Source organism: Cavia porcellus, unplaced genomic scaffold (assembly GCF_034190915.1).
Source record: "Cavia porcellus strain 051 isolate PalLab524CR breed Dunkin Hartley unplaced genomic scaffold, mCavPor4.1 scaffold_2, whole genome shotgun sequence".
NCBI lineage: Eukaryota > Metazoa > Chordata > Mammalia > Rodentia > Caviidae > Cavia > Cavia porcellus.
The window spans coordinates 115871734-115886848 of record NW_026947485.1 but is presented as its reverse complement, the minus strand read 5'-3'; the positions used below and the strand labels follow the sequence as shown (position 1 = coordinate 115886848).

The following is a 15115-nucleotide window of genomic DNA, read 5'->3' as shown; positions in this document are numbered from 1 at the left end:
GTGGCTTGATAGAGATGTGATAGGATACACATGTGAAACTTGAAAACTTTAGTGGCACATTAAAACCCACTGTTAATTTAAATAGTATCTTAGTAACTCTATAATACCATAGTAATTGTTTTTATTCAGAATGATTTAGGGGTAGGGTAAACAGCTTAGTTCAGCACCTACTTGGCAGGTGAAAGATCCTGAGTTTGATTCTTGATACACTTCCCGAAAAAAAGGAAAAAGAAAATTTTATTGTAAGCAGTACAATATTTGAAAAACACTCATTAATTTTACATTGACTATATGTATAATTAAATGTTATATATCATATATTTGTTCACATATTCTTAATGAGACTTTATGCTAATATTGGAATTAATTTTTAAATTTATGTAAAATTAATATTATTCTCTTTTATAATATTTATTTTACCCTATTTCATTATTCTTCTGCACATTTCATATTAGATATATTACACTGTTTTTACACATTCAGAGTAGGCAAATTAATATTAAACTAGTGTCTTTTTTTTTTTTTTTTACCACGAATCAAACTCAGGGCCTTGAATTTCCAGGCAAGCACTGTGCAGCTGAGTTACATCTCCTGCCTGGGTCAGTGTCTACTATATTGCAAAGCAAAGAATTGCAGAAAAAATTTTTCATGTCATGGAGGTGAGTAAATGGAGAAAGCATGGATGAAACCAGATTGTAGGGGAGGTGAGAGAGCTGATGATGGGGAACATAAGATCATAACTGTCCTCAGTCAAATGGGACCAGTGACAGTGTTCTGCCATGAGCAATGACATCCAGACAACCAGCAATTGCAAAGCCTGACTGCAGCTGTAATACAGAGCTTCCCTGGAGGAGTGAAGCAGACACTGGAACAGTGTCAGAGAAAAACAGCTGAGGACCTATGTGTACCTCCCAAGTACACACCTCCTTGATGCACCAGGACACACCCAGGAGTGCACTCACTGATGTGCCAGGCCTTTCTCAGTTCACTGCATTCACATGTCTGGATTAATGGTCAGAGTCCACTTCTCCTCAGATTCTCACCAAACACATCTCCTTAAAGTATAATTAACCTTAAAATAGAGGCAATAGCAAGCTCACAATTACACATAACTACCCTGTATATAACCAGAAATACAATCATTTCTTCCCCAAAGTTTCAGAAATGTCACCATTTTTCAAAATTTGAAGCTCAAGTCTCTTCTGAGATTCAACTTAAACCTTAGCTGCAAACATCTCTGTGAAAATGTAAAAAAGAAAAACTTATCTGCAATCTATAATGGTACAGATTAAACATACCTATTCCCAAGAAGGGGAAAAGGGAATAGGACAGAATAAGACCAAAGAGGACGCAAACCCTGCAGGACAATCATTAAGTCATGGAGGTCCACACCCAGCATAAAGTTAAGCTGTGGTGAGGCAGGAGCTGCAGAGGTCGTGGGCAGCCTCACCCCTCAGACACTGCCAGGTGTAGCCGAGTTCTTATCAGAAAGACCAACCTGTGTCCTCCAGGAAAACCTACAGTACACGATTTTCCCTAAAGGTTCTGCTTCCTTACTGGTGACAATGATCTTTGGGTGGGATCCACAACAGATCCATGCTGATTCATTTCAGCTGCTGTCACAAGTGACTGTTGCAATTTAATGCAGCACAATCCGCCCCGGGCAGACTTGATAACCAGACACTTTTCTTTAAAGCACAGTATCCTGTGCAGATTGGTGAAAAGTTAACTCATCTTGATCTATTCAGATTTACATTAATAAAACAATTATATATATATATATACACACACACACACACACACACACACACACACACACGCACGCACACATTTCACATTGTTTTCATTTTTACTCCAAAAATAAATAATCAAACAGTGCTTAAAATTCAAGGTTCAAATCAGAATAGTTTAACTAAATAATGTGATTCAAAACATGTGTCTAAAAACTACATTAAAGTCACAGTAAGAGAGCTATTACAATCACAGTTCTTGCTTCCCATTAACATTTAGAAACAGGGCATGCCAACACTAAGCACTAAGAAATGCCCAAGGGATTTTCTGCATTTAGGTCCATTATTTTTCTTCCAGTAAAAGGTCTCAGGTCATTTTTCCACTGTCCAGTGCCTTCTCAACAATCAGTTTCTCCTCTGTTTCATTCACAGAAACTATAGCTCCACAGGATCCTTCCCTCGGACCAAATGGTTCAAATCACCATCCTGGCTCTTCATTCTTAATTTTGAGCATAGATCCAGCCAAAAGCTCTTAGCGGTAACCATGCCACTGTTTCAAGAATAGACTGTGCTGAAATTTTTCTGTGACCCTGACAATATCTCTAAACACACAGACATGAACACCGAGATCCTGAGAAAGCACAAGGTACACCACATGCAGCCCTGCTCTGCAGAAGCTTCCAGGGCCGCTTCCTAGCTGGCAGCATTTCCAGCAGTATTCTAATCCTTTAGGCTCCAACCAGGATCCCTCACTCAGTTTACAGGATGTGCAGGCTGCCTCCGTGGCAAGTCTCTCAATATTTTTCCAAGTTAATTCCAAAGGCTCTTCAGTCATATGGCCAGTCAACATCATGGAAAAGACCTCACTCTCAATATCAGTTTTGCTGTTGTCAACTTCACAAGGAAATATGTTTAATATTGGACATATAATTTATAGGATTATTTTGTAATATTCACCCTAAATGTCAAATGCAGAAAAGTATAATAGATCTACCCACACATAAGAAGTTCAGGAAATCCAGCTGAGACACTGAATTCCATGGGGACATCCCCGGAACTCACGGTAATCTCCTCCAGAAGATCATCTGAGGTCTAGAGCCAAGTACAATGTGTCATGCAAATCTATATCAAGGATCCACATGGGGAAGGCCCTAGTATCAAAGGTGTTAGGCAGAAAGTCCAAACCAGCATGATGAAGGATCTGCTGATTGACAGATCTGCCCTGAAATCAGGAAGCGGCACTCATTGTAAGAACCAGAGCTCCCTGAAAGATAACTGCAGGGTTTGTAGCAGAAAAATCAGTTTAACACATTTTCCCAGAAGAATCAAGAGCATAAGAGCATAGAATTATCCAGCATGCAACTCCATCTGGACAATTTACTTTTTATTTAAAATATAATTCTCATTGAAAACAGACTACCAGAAAATAGACACACTCAAAATTGGTAGAAAATAGATCACAAAATGGTTATTTTATTTATTCACATTTATAAGACTATTTTACCATACATGAGCATTTTTTCACTTTCCAAATGTTAGTTATTGTAGGTTTAAAATAACGTTTTACTGATTGCACATTATACAGTGGGCATGCACTTGAGTCCAGGGGACTGGAGCAGAAATTTGCCTGCTTTTTTTTTTTTTTTTTTTTTTTTTTTTTTACAGAGTAGGTTCTCTGAGTCATTCTCCCCGAAATTCCCCATCACCTCCTTGTTCCTCAGGCTGTAAATCATAGGGTTGAGAATTGAGGTGAGGAAGATGTAGAAGACAGCCAGGACCTTGTCCACTGTTGGAGATTGGAGGGACTTTGGGCATAGATAAGTATAGGCAAATGATGCATAGTATAAAGTCATCACTGTGAGATGGGTGCTGTAGGTGGAATAGGCCTTCTTTCTGCCCTCCTGGGAGTGCATATCATAGACAGTGATAAGGACCCAACCACAGGGACACACAATACCCAGGAAAGGAACACAAGAAAGAGGATTGTGCTAACAAACACAGCGTACTCATAGACCCTGGTGTCCCTGCAAGCCAGCATCAGCATGGCAGGGACATGGCAGAAGAATTGGTTGATGGCCCTGGACCTGCCGTAAGGGATATTCAGGGTGTATACTGTGTGAGCACAGGAGTTGACAGCACCCATTGCCCAAAATCCCAAGATCAACACCACACACATTGTTCTGTTTCCAACTAGTGCAGAGGAAAGCAGATAGCCACCTAATGGTCATAGGCCATAGATAACAGGATCAGTCCCCCTGAACCTGTTAAACTCAGGAAGAAGAACCTCTGGGTCTCAAACCCAATGAAAGAGATGGACTTGCTCACAAGTAGAAAATCTGAAGCCATCTTGGTGACAATGATGCGAGGGAGAGCTGACTGTGCAGGATGTATGTGGGATTATGGAGCTAGGCGTCCAGGAGAATGAGCAGGACCATGGTCAGGTTGCCAGCTAGGGCCATTGGGAAGATGGGGACAATGAGCATGAAGAGAACAAGGCTAACTTTTGATGGCAGAACAGGCCCAGCAGGATGAGTTCAGTGGAGGACTGAGTGTAATTTCCATGCTGTGTTCCTGTGGATTGTCCTGAAGACAGATACAGAGTGCATGCACATCTGCAGATCGCCATTAGGCAAAATTTTAAATAAAGTTAATTAACATCAGAATCATGTATAAAATGGTTTTAACAGTTTTTAAAACAGATGAATTTTATTTTCCCCAATAAACTGATGTTTTATCAAACACGTATTCTTTTCTCAAGTCATTTTTAGAAACATTAAAACTTTCAGAATACGAGGACTTCATTTATATTCTCAACTATGAGACCAGTTTACTTTCCCTGTGAACTTATAAATCATCAAATTCTGATATCACATTATTCATATTACAAGTGCAGTATAGATCATGTTATGAAAACATTTTCCTGTTCTCATGGTGTGACTTTTGCTTTCACATTTATTTCTTCAAACTTACTAGTAACATTTTAGCAAACTGTTCCTCATTTAAAGAAAACATATTTCTTTTTTAGAGGTCTTTATCCAACAATCTTCATGTGAAATTTCCTTCAATCAAATGTCCTTATATTCACTTGCTTAGAAATCTGGAATTGAGTCTTCCTGTCACTGACTTCTTTGATAAAGTCATGGTGACACCTGCTCTTGAGTTTAAGTATTGAGCATCAGCCGTTCTCTTCCAACAGCTCCCTCAGTATCCAAACATTAACAGTGCTCTGCACAGTTGCAGAGAAGGCATCAAAATATGTAGCAGAGGCTTGAAAAGATGCCCAGGATCAGTAACCACATAGGAAATGTAAAGGTGAATCACAGTGAGATGCCACTGCACATTCTGTAGGAAAATAAATAACACAGGATAAATAACACAGAAATAAATAACACAGGACATTATATTTTCTAAAAGGATATGGAATATTTGGAAATCTTTGTACTTTTTGTCATCATATCAAATGATGCTGCCAATGTACAGGATCATGTAGCTTTAATTCAGAGATTAAATTAGATGTGAATATGAAGTATTGATCCCATCTTTGGCTGTGAAACCCTAGGAGGTATTGCAGGCCCTCAAATGATTGTTTTATGCTCTTTTAAAAGCATCATAATTCACAAGGATCACAAACCAAGAATGCACTAATCCCGAATCCAGAGTGGTATCCACAAACAATGCAGTGTGTGTGCCCAGTGGGCTAGTGTTCCTCTTTTTAAAAAGAAGACATATTGACACATGCTGCACCATGGAGAAGCACTGAAGGCAATACACTGGGTGAGAAAAGCTCATCACAGGAGGACAAACTTTGCATGAATTCATTTTCCTGAAATAGAGTGCAATCATGAGTGTCATGGACTGAGCACATGGAGAGAGGATGAGATGTGACTTACTACAGAGTTTTAGTTCATATGATGGAACATTCCAGATTTGGAGCTAACACCTGTGCTATGGTGTAGGTTACCCAATACCTCCCACCATGCACTTACAAATAGTAGAATCCTGAAATCTACATACACTGCTCTACTGTAATATAAAAGCCACAAAATTACATTGACTAAAAGTACTTCAAATTTGGATTTCCAAACAGATTTTAAGGTAGTTCAAGCAGTATCTCAAGCCATGTTGTAACATCTTATATTTCTTTTATTACTGAACCTTGTTCTCATTTGCAAATAAAAGTTTAATAGAAGAATTTTTTTCCAAGAAACATTAGAATCCATGTCAAAGCTGATTAGATTAAAGTTATTCTTATTAATTCATGTAATTGTTTTTACTGCTAATATGTGGATAATATGACTGGAAAATGTACACATGCTAGAATGGATGTGATATTCAGAATGTACCTCATGAGTGTCAATTCAGCAGCTACATGATTATCCATATCCCAATGTGTTACTATTAAAATACAGCACAGTGTCATGTTGTGTACCGTATCATGTTGTATATGTGAAATTCCAGCGCTGTAACTCACAGCCAAGCAACTTCAGTCACTAAATTATTTGTTTCACTAATAAAAATACCACTTTTCTTATGCAAGAATAATTTTTCTATATTTGTGTATTTACTATTTTATTCCATTAGTGAAATTTCTACAAGAAAACTAACTAAAACACTTTAAATATTGCCACTTACTTCGATTTTATTATATCCCCGTCAAATAGTGGAATGTAGACCTCAGCAGTGCTGGCATTCACTTGAAGAAAAAGTGGGCAGGGAGATTCTGCAGGTGAAGTCTGCACTGCACTTTAAGAAGCACCAGCCCTTGCCTCAGGACTCCATTCTACCCTAATGAAAAGACAAGGAATTTACTGACTGATCTCAAGCACTGTCACCAGGAACATATCAAGGTTTGCTGGGATGCAGTTGATTTAATCCCAGCAGTAGAATCTTCAGGTAGTTTGGGAACAGCAGGGAAGGAGGAGGACAGTGCCTGCTGCCTGAGGTACCCTGGTCTGGTCTCCTGGGGACAACTCTGCCATCTCTATGTAGGGCAGCAGGAGCAGAGGGCCCCAGGTGTCCTGAGAAGGAGCCAGAAGGAGCCGCTTCTGCCTGACAGTCCCTGGAGACCCAGGATGCTCTCAGCATCGCAGGGGAGAGGGAGGGAACTGGGTGCAGCTTTGGCTGAGAAGCACAAGGTCAGGAAAGAGGAGATGCTGCCCTGCAGAAATACACAAAGAAAACTCCTTCCTGCACACGTCTCCATCATGTCCTCCTCATATAGCTCATGTCACCCTGCCCCTCACTACTCAAAGTTCGTTTTATGTGGAGGGACATTTTACAGCCACTTTCTCTACATATTTACTCTAGCACAGGATTGGGTGGAGTTTACTTGGGGTTAGCCTCAAAAGTCTCCAGGGTGCCATGAGTTCAAGGTGTATCCACTGTAGGGAGTGGTTTTAAATAGCTGCTGCTGCCCTGCCCCTCCTGCCTGAGGGCATTTTGTGTGTCAGCATACATTTCCCATGATCCTCCCCTTGCCTGCAATGCACATGACAAGAAAACTTCCTGTTTCAGCCTGCCTACATTACCCATAATCCTCTCCTGCTTACATCATATAACCGAATGTGACGATGACCTATCAGATTAAGCCTTCTTCCTGCCTATGGCCTGCCCCCACCCTATATAAGTTGTAGCCATTTTAAAAATAAAGGAGACTCGATTGGAATCTCATCCTGTCTCCATCTCTCTTTTCTCTTGTCCTGCCCCCATCCCCGATCCCCTCTCCAGGTTGAGACCCATAGATTGGTCCGCAGGCCGGATCAAGTGGCGACCACGAAGGGACCTCACCTGGCACGAGGGATAACGACGCGGGACCGTTCACAGGAGTAAAGCGCTGGCCAGCGTGACTGATTCAAGGACATTGTTCCTGTGATCTGTGCAGACGGCCACCTTACGTCTCGCCTGAATCACGGTAGGTGAACGGCATTAACATGGGACAAGCACTCAGTGAGCACGAATTGTTCGTGACTGGCCTCAGGGAAGCTCTCAAGATTAGAGGGATTAAGGTTAAGACAAAGAAACTAATAAAGTACTTTCAGTTTATACATTTAGTGTGTCCATGGTTCCCCCTAGAGGGTACCATTAATTTAAACAGGTGGAATAGAGTAAGAGATGCTCTTAAGGACTATTATAAAGTTTTTGGTCCAAAAAAGGTTCCTGTAACTGCTTTTTCATATTGGACTTTAATCTCTGAGCTGCTGGCACAATGTCACGCAGATCCCCAGCTCGCGGAGACGCTTGCCCAGGGTGAGGCTGCATTAGCTGCCTCCTGCAATTGTACTCCGCCACCACCGGTCTTATCTAAGGCACCCAGCCCTCCAAGCTCTGTTGTCCTTCGCCTCCAATACAATATTAGCTCCCGACATGGGAGTACAAGCCATCCCCACTGGGATTTATGGCCCTCTTCCCAAGGGCACTTGTGGGTTAATTCTTGGACGCGGCAGCACAATATTGAAAGGGTTACAAGTTGTTCCAGGAGTCATAGATAACGACTATACTGGCGAAATTGTTGTCATGGTATCCTCTATCTCTGGACTAGTTTCCATTAGCTAAGGACAACGTATTGCTCAGTTGGTGCTGCTGCCTTTAGTTCAAATTTCTAATGCAGCTGTGGCTTCCTACAGGGGAAATTCTTCCCTTGGATCCTCAAATATATACTGGGCTCAATTCATTTCCAAAGATAAACCCCTTATGGCTTTATTGCTTAATGGGAAAAGTTTCTCAGGGCTCATAGATACAGGTGCTGATGTAACAGTCATTAGAAAGGAGGACTGGCCTCCCACATGGCCCTTAAAAACCACTATAACGCATTTACAAGGGATTGGACAATCTAAAAATCCACAACGTAGTGCCAGTCTACTTACCTGGAAAGATAGTAAAAACAATCAGGGGCACATACAGCCCTATATTGTAGAAGGGCTACCCCTTAACTTGTGGGGCAGAGATTTGCTAACTCAAATGGGAATGATAATGAGACAATCACCACAAGCTGACTCTCCCTGATGTCTCAGGTAGAGGAACTTGTCTTGGGGATTCCAGCCATCCACCAGCATTGGCAGCACAACTCTGTGCCCAGCTTCATTCCAAATTCAAGCCAAATAGTTACCTCATTCCACCCCCAGGAACGTCTTGGGCCTGCAGTTTTGGCCTCTCACCCTGTATAGCAACTGCTGTTTTTAACAAGTCTGCAGATTTTTGTGTTCTTGTACAGGTTCTTCCTCGCATAACCTTCCACCCAGGAGACTACTACCTCCAGGCATTGCAGATCAGCTATATATCTAAGAGAGAACCTGTGACGTTCACATTAGCTGTGTTACTAGGATTAGGAGTAGCAACGGGAATAGGGACAGGGACCACAGCTCTAGTGTTGGGAGATAAGCATCTAGCTCAATTACAGGCAGCAGTAGATCAGGATTTAAAAGAAATAGAAGCATCTGTGACAGCTCTACAGGCGTCCCTGACGTCTCTATCTGAGGTAGTCCTGCAAAATAAAAGAGGACTAGACCTCCTGTTTATGAAGGAGGGTGGCTTATGTGCAGCCCTCAAGGAAGAGTGTTGTTTTTATGATGACCACTCGGGAGTAGTCAAAGAGTCCATGAGTAAACTGAGAGAGCGCCTCGAAGAGAGAGAAAAGGAGTGCATCGGAGCAACCACCTTCTCCTCCATGTGGGAGGATCTCTCCCCTTATATTGCCCCCCTCTTGGGACCCCTAGCTGCCTTGCTGTTGCTGCTTACTGTAGGACCTTGTATTTTTCAGAGGATCATGACACTCATTAATAACATTAATAACAAGGTTGACACATTTATGGCAAAGCCCATTCAGGTATATTACCATCGGTTGGAAATGGCAGAACAACAAACTTATCAGGAAATTTCACCCACTGATGGCCCACATGATGTTGTGGCCCAGACACCCTGAGGCACTGGACAGGCAGTCAGAGACGGGCAACTAGGACACATATGTAATGCCAATCGGCCACCTAAGACAGGTCCAGGACCAACAGCTGTCCTGCAGGCCCATGACGGGTAAGGCTCGATTGGGTTCATATGAGGAGTCCTTGACCCAAGGCAGGCGCTGTCCTCCCAGGGCCTGCCATGTTCCAAAAAATATATATAATAATAAGGGAGGAGATGTAGGGAGCGGTTTTAAATAGCTGCTGCTGCCCTGCCCCTCCTGCCTGAGGGCATTTTGTGTGTCAGCCTACATTTCCCATGATCCTCCCCTTGCCTGCAATGCACATGACAAGCAAACTTCCTGTTTCAGCCTGCCTACATTACCCATAATCCTCTCCTGCTTACATCATATAACCGAATGTGACGATGACCTATCAGATTAAGCCTTCTTCCTGCCTATGGCCTGCCCCCACCCTATATAAGTTGTAGCCATTTTAAAAATAAAGGAGACTCGATTGGAATCTCATCCTGTCTCCATCTCTCTTTTCTCTTGTCCTGCCCCCATCCCCGATCCCCTCTCCAGGTTGAGACCCATAGATTGGTCCGCAGGCTGGATCAATCCACTTGTACTCTAGACCACCTGCTACAGAGGGTCTGATGGAAGAGAAACATGGACATGTTTTAAGTGATTTTGCTTAAATGCATTTTGATTGATTCTTATGTCAATTAAATAAACACCAAGTTAAGTGAGTGTTTAAGTGAATGCATCAAAAACACTTAGCAGATTAATTCATGATAATTTATCTAATTAAATCTTTATTGGTAGATTGAAATGCAGAGCTTTCACCATCTTCCCTGCATTAGTGTCTTACAGTTCTCAGTTAATGAGCTCTGGATCTACCGCATCAGCCCCCCCCCCCCCAGAGAGGAGGTCACACTGCCCAGGGAAAGCAATTAGCTCTGGTCTGAGTGAAAGTCACGTTCCAGCCTCATGGGCCATGTTCCCAAGGCTCTGTCTCTTTCACACAAAGAGGAACCAACTTGGGGTTGCATCTTGGTTTTCAGAAAGCAGAAGGTTACAGGATCTCACTACCCTGTGACTCTGCATGGGGTGTAGCCTCACTCTCCCAACCTGTCCAGCTCTTACATGCAAGATACTTTAACATCAGATGCCTGGACCCCATCACTGGGAGGTGGACAAGAAACATTTGCTAAATAATCTTTTCTTTATTTCTCAAAATGAGCATTAGCACTGATCACATTTTACAAGGATGGGTAATAAATTAAAGAGGAAAATAAAGATAAAACACAACACTAAATCTAGTCCCAAAGTAACAGAATGGATTTAATGTGAACATGTTTATCTTGTTATGTTGAATAAGTTAACGATTTTATGTTATTGCTATTATGATGCTATTTATTTGTTATTGTATCATGTTATGAATTAAACTCCTGTTTCTCAGAGTCAGGTAATGTGTCTTGAGGACACTGTGGAAGCCAGGTGCTCATCCGAGCCACCCTCCCATCTCAGTCTGCCTGTGTTCACTGACACAGAGCAGAAGGACAGCACCTGGGACTGCTGGTTACACAGGAGCCTCTGCAGGGATACTCAGGTCCCCCCAGGCTCCTTCTCCAGCCTTTATTCCAAGTCTCCTGCTGTTTTCAGGACCACAGCACTGTCTCTCCTCTGTGTCTCCCCACAGTGTCTTCACCAGACTCTTCTCCTTCTCATATCACAGGAGAGCAGGCACAGTTACCACCAAAGCTGTGCAAGAATGGGAGTCACTCGTGCCCAAAGAATAAAGTGAAAAAACAGTTGGGAACCAAAGAGTAGCGCCCCCTAGAATGTGCACCGTGCAGTGTCTTCTCAGTGCTTTTGCTGACACCATCTGCTGTCCCCTGCAGACAGCACACTCATGATTAGTTCCACAGTCAGTTTCTATGGACTGCACCTCATGTCCCAGGACTTCTGAATCACAAGGACTAGTTCTCAAATTCATCTTGCACTGTGTTTCTGGAAATAAGTTAGCTAAGCACATGACAGAATTTTTCCTTCCATAAAATAAATAAGTAAAGTAAATTGCAGTATCGCTTTATCACCGTTCTTGAAAATCTCAATTCTGTTGTTAGCTTTTGCACTGACCAGTAATTTTTAAATGTTTTAAGTTAATTAATGTCTGAATCATGTATAAAATAGAATTGCTGGTTTTTAAAAATATAAATTTTCTATTCCTCCTAATAATTGATGTTTTATGAAATATCTGTTCATTATGCAAAACATTTTTTGAAATATGAAAGAGTGCAGAACACTAGTACTTCCCTTATAACCTCAAAACTAAAAGCTTATTTACTCCCTTTTGTGAAATTATAAATCAATAGCTTCTGATGTTACATTATTCTACATATATATACATCAAAAATCAATGCACATGTGTGGTGTAGATGTATGTCATGAATAAGATTTTCCTATTCTCATGGTATGACTTTTGCTTTCATGTTTACTTCTTTAGACTTATTAGTAATATTTCAGCAAAATATTGTACACTTAAAGAAAGTGTATTTCCTTTTAGAGGGCTTTGTCCAACAATCTTTATGTGAAAAATCAGTATAGCAGATGTCATTATGATGTTCTTTTGCTTATAAATATGCATTAGACTGTTATTGCTACTTGCCTCTGACAAAATCATGGGACTCTACTCTTGAGTTTACATTCTGACTGTCAGTCAGTCTTTTTTGACAATTCCCTCAATATCAGATCATGAATAGTTCACTGGGTAATTGCACAGAAGACATCACAATGTGTAGTGGCCACATGGGAAGATGTTCATGGCCAATGATCACACAGGAAATGCAAAGTTAAGTCTCAGTGAGATATGATTGCACAATAAGTAGGAAATGATATTGGAGAAACAAAGCAAAGTGAAATTGTTGGATGGGCAGCTGACTTCAAGACAGAATCTCAGAGCTGGAGGTTGAGGAGAAACAAAGCAGCAGAGTCTGTGGTGCACCAAGCTGAGTGTGTGGGACAAAGCATCATCAAGAGACCTAAGCTCCACACTCAGACACCAGTGTCCACCTCCAAGCCTGCCTCCCTGCTGATGCCAATTTCAGCTATGAAATAGATGTGCCACTCTCCCTCCACCACCCCCATAGCCTGATCACCTCTTCTGATCTCTTAATCCCATCAAGATCACCATTAGCCCCGTCACAGGTGAGCACTGCCATTCATCTGAGTAAACTTTTTGGGCACTGTCCTGGCAAATGTGTGTTCTCAACTCTCCTTCCTGCACTTGGCATTGCAGAGAACTCAAAGAAGCCTGAACAGCTAGCACCATGATTCCTGTCCTTCTGTTCTGTGGATTGAGGCTAAGGATGGGCTGTGGTGCTGGAGAATGTCTACTGAGACCAGAAATGAAGAGGACACTTCACTGAGGACAGCCTGGCCTGAGGCGAGTGGGAGGGCAGAGTCCTGAGGGCACTGAGATGCTCTCCAGGCTGCAGGGCCAATGCTGTGGGAAAGAGCAGATAGGGTCCCTCGGAGAATCCATGCCATCCTGCCACTGAGAAGCCAGGGCATCTTTTGTGTCCCTGATGTGATTCAGTGTATGCATGGTTACAATGGCCTGCCCATATTATTTTACTTCCTATGTTTTGTGTGCAGAATGAAAGTACATTATACTGAAATGAATTTAACAAAGCAAGCTTAGATTACCACACAAATGATACTATAAAATTTCAAACTATTTGCTTTCTTTTCAAAATGCACAAGCAGGTGGACAACAGACACAATGAAGGGTTCTCAGGGAATCCAGGAGACATAAATCAAAACTGTGATGGGACAGAACTGCGCATTCAGTAGGGAAGTCTTCATTTAAGAAACACAAAATTGGAATAAATACATATTAGTTGACAAAAACAGAAAAAATGAATATCTTTGTCAGTGTTTTGAGAGAAACAATATAGTTACAGTGTAAAACACTATAGCAGTCACTCCAAAAGAGGAATAGAATTTCAATACCTTCTAGTAACTCTGCATTAAGATATGTACTAGTGTATTCACAGTCATTCTCACATGAACATGATTCACAGTTTCTGCAAGGCACAGACAATTTAATTGTTCATCCACAGATGCAGCCATAAAGAAAATATGTTTTGCGTATGCAGTGGAAAGCTCAGATTTTCAAAGAGAACAAATCTTGACATACGCTATAAGATGGACAATCATTGGTAACATTGTCTTAAGAGAAAGAGGACAGCCACAAAATGACCCATGCTGTGTAAATTCACATCAGGATGTACACTCTATGGTCAAAAAGCAAAGAAAGCAATGGTGAATTGAGGGTCTTCAGGGACTGGATTAAGAGAATGGAGAGGTGATATTTACTGATTACACATTTTATTTCAGTAACAGGAATTTTTTGGAGATGCATAGTCATAAAAATATACAGTAATTTGCAAAAATTACAAGGACATGCTATTTTTTGGAATTTGATTAGAATCAATATGATAGCAGACAGATGAAATCATGTTTCACTTGCGTAAGAAATTTAATTTTCAACAGTGGAAGTCTGATATTACAGATTACTACTGAAATGAACTCTGCAGCAATTTCTAATACTTGTTGGGTGAATAGTTCTGTCAATAACACATCATCCTTGAGAAGACCTTTTAAACTTACAGATTTGGAGAAGGAGCACAGGACAGAAAATCTAATGCCACATCAGATTGGATGTTCAGCATCATCTGTCATGAACCTCAATCAAAATCGCTGGATTTTCCATGGCCCAGGGCACAAGCATCATAGTGGTGCATCACAACGTGCTGTGATATAGAACTCGAACACTGTTCCTGACAAGGGAGCAGCCTCGGGCATCAAGTGTTTGTTTCAATAGTACAAGAGAACTTTTTCATTCATATGTGTGTGTGTGTGTGTGTGTGTGTTGCATTTTACAAACTGCCACTCACTTTGATTCCTCATCCGCCCCTCCAGGTGAGGAATGTGGACCTCAGCAGAGCCTGCGTTTACACCAGAGGATGGACTGCACAGCAGGACCATGAGGACCAGATCAGGCTGCACAGAAGTAGCAGGCTTCTGCTCCAGACTCGGTCCTGCCTGAGAGGACAGAGGGAGGCGTGGACTTTGCTGCCTGTCCTCACAGGTTGTCACCAGCAATGTGACATGGTTTATCCAGGATGCGATTGGGTCTATCCTGAAAATATTCCCTCAAGGGAGATGCTTAGCATGACCTTCTGTAGGGAAGAAACCTGAGGTGCAGAGATTGTAAATGAGCAGTCCTAACACACTTACCTTGAGAATGAAGATGACTCCGATTAGTGAATTCAGATCATCCTAAAATGAGTTCGGTAGAATCACAGCTGGCAGAGCAGATCAGTGAGTTGAGTTCTCATGGCATGTGCAGGAGTTCCTTTCAGTTCCCTTCTCTATGAGCATTTCCACAACAGATTTGTGGAGGAAGACCCAAGGATTTCAT

At 41.7% G+C, this 15115-nt stretch overlaps 1 pseudogene; it reads right to left on the bottom strand.

Moving 5' to 3' along the window:
• Window positions 1-2262: 2262 nt before the first annotated feature.
• On the bottom strand, window positions 2263-4356 carry LOC100734493 (olfactory receptor 2L5-like; annotated as a pseudogene).
• Window positions 4357-15115: the final 10759 nt, after the last annotated feature.